Source organism: Schistocerca americana, chromosome 9 (genome assembly GCF_021461395.2).
Source record: "Schistocerca americana isolate TAMUIC-IGC-003095 chromosome 9, iqSchAmer2.1, whole genome shotgun sequence".
NCBI lineage: Eukaryota > Metazoa > Arthropoda > Insecta > Orthoptera > Acrididae > Schistocerca > Schistocerca americana.
In genome coordinates, this window is record NC_060127.1 from 94,201,523 (window position 1) to 94,204,206 (window position 2,684).

Sequence of the window (2,684 nt, forward strand, 5' to 3'; positions counted from 1 at the left end):
GAGTATGTGAAGAAGCAGGACCGCTTGGTCCACGAAAGTTTCGTATGTAGTCTCCACAGATTCAGTGCGTAAGCGTAGTCGAGAACACTATTCTAAATACCGATGTCCCTTTGTAAAATCACGTTACGCTGCATAAATCTAACCTTATCGCTTTGAAGATAGTGAAGCTACCAACACCGCCATTAAAAAAACATCAAAGGTCTCAGGGAACACACGATTAAAGGCAAAATGGAATGGAGGAATTTAAAAAAGTTTTTAAACAAAAGTGTCCTGGAATATCATTAAAACATAACACATATGACGGACCCGTGTAAGGCGGCCACAAATCACCCACTCAGGGATGCTCAGGCTAGGAAGAATACTGACTGATTTAAATACGCTCGTAAACACAATTGCCACTCTCAGGCTGGTCACTGCACCGACTCTTAGCCAGCGAAATCTTGTAACAAGATGGCTTAATGTGCTGACAGAATTTAGAGCTAACCTCGTGCAAGGAAACATTACACCCCACAGTCCTGAATGAGCGACCACAAGATCAACCAAAAAGAAGCATGAATTTACTCATAACACACAACAGAATAGCGAAACAATTAAATTGCCAAAACTACACCTCCCATCGGGCAGTAGCGAGAGGAGGAGGTGCCGGGGACAGGAAACCCGATCGCCGGAGGCCACAAGGCAGAAGAGAAACAGGTTATGCAAACTTATTACTTAATGATTAAACCTTCTACTAACTTAACTTGCAGTTATGCTCGAACAGTCAGTACACGATCTCCGATGGCCAGGATCCACACATCCGACGCGCCGACAGCGTACCCAACACGCCACGGTCACGCGACAACACGCTCTGTCACCGGAGTTCACGTCTTCTCCGTAACGTTGACGGGTAGTGACCGCTCCTTCATGTTAGGTGTCTCCTTTTAAACTCCAGTGTCGAAACGGAGGACTTAAAGAAGCTTGTTAACGTGCCACTAGGGTGAAATGAGCAGCAACTACTCGTGGGGAGATTTTGTATACAACCAATCCGCGGGGAGCTCTTCCGTCAACTCGTTACACACAACCGACGTACATTACGTGGCGACTCTGTACAACCGACCACGCCTGGTCCTCGCTGGCGAGCCACACTGCCCTCCCGTGTTCACAACACTCTCTCTGAGCGCACCCCCTTTCTTCCACGCCACCACACGAAGTTACTACCGGTCAAAGATTTCACTTCCCGGAAGCAAAACGCAGATATCGATAGCAGAGGGAAAAAGACAACCAAGCAGCCACTTAATGACAGACAACGTATCAAACAAACATGTCAGGGGAAGAAAAGGAAAACCAATGCAATTTCAACAAAAGGTGTAGCACGAGTCGATACACGGCTCAGATACCCGTTGGTATTCAACACAACTTCAGGTCGTACTAGAATGGAAAAGTATAGACGATACCGAGCAAGGTGGCGCAGTGGTTAGCACTCTGGACTCACATTCGGCAGGGCGACCGTTCAATCCCGCGTCCGGCCATCCTGATTTAGGTTTTCCGTGGTTTTCTTGAACGGCTCCAGGCAAAAGCCGGGATGGTTCCCGTGCAAGGGCATGAGCGACTTCCTTCCCTAATCCGATGAGGCCGATGACCTCGCTGTTTGGTTCCTTCCCTCAAATCAACCAACCAACCAACTAACAAATATAGATTCTGTATGGTTTTGAAGGGGTAACGGCCTTGCCGCAGTGGATACACCGGTTCCCGTCAGATCACCGAAGTTAAGCGCTGCTGGGCGTGGCCGGTACTTGAATGGGTGACCATCCAGGCCGCCATGCGCTGTTGCCATTTTCCGAGGTGCACTCAGCCTCGTGATGCCAATTGAGGAGCTACTCGACCGAATAGTAGCGGCATCGGTCAAGAATACCATCATAACGACCGGGAGAGCGGTGTGCTGACCCCGCGCCCCTCCTACCCGCATTCACCACTGAGGATGACACGGCGGTCGGATGGTCCCAGAAGGCCACTCGTGGCCTGAAGTCGGAGTGCTTTTTTATGGTTTTCAAGAGTATCTTACGCTTCCAGCAACCTAGCAACAGGTTCACGTCACGATTATGGATGTGGATAGCGACTACGTACCTGTCCCTCCAAAATAAACCACATAGGCTCAACAAACTGCAACTGTGATGATCAGTGGAGATACGACAGTTCATCCTCGTGTTCATAAAACCAGTCCTGGACGATGCGAGCGGTGTTAACAGAGGCTCAGTCGTGGTTGGAACACGACATAACCCTTCGGAAACAGACACTGAACACTGGCGTGGATCTGATCAGCCAAAATGGTCACGAAATCTGTGGCCGTAATGCCATCTGTTGGAGTGGCCATGAGGCCTGTGGAATACGGTGTTTCACTCTTGCGACGTGAACTCGGCCAGACGTTGGAAACAGTTTGAAACAAGACTCGGCCAATGAAATGACTTTGTTCCATTGCTCCATGGACCAGCATTCCACATTTTTCTGTTACGGGCATTTGAACCACTAATGAGTAGTTTTGGAGTTGCGGTTCGCCCTGCAACTCGTTGCTTCTGGAGCTCCGTTCGTGTCCTTCTGGTTCTTATAAGATTCGCGAGTGCGCATGCAATTCTGCAGTGAGTTTGGCAGTTGCTATCCTCTTAACCTTCTTCAGTTCCCCTCCGTAACTATCATTCAACTCACACCTT

The 2,684-nt window shown here is 49.1% G+C and overlaps 1 pseudogene; it reads left to right on the forward strand.

Annotated features, from left to right (window-relative positions):
- Positions 1 to 1,694: 1,694 nt before the first annotated feature.
- Positions 1,695 to 1,812, forward strand: LOC124551637 (annotated as a pseudogene).
- The last annotated feature ends 872 nt before the right edge of the window (positions 1,813 to 2,684 follow it).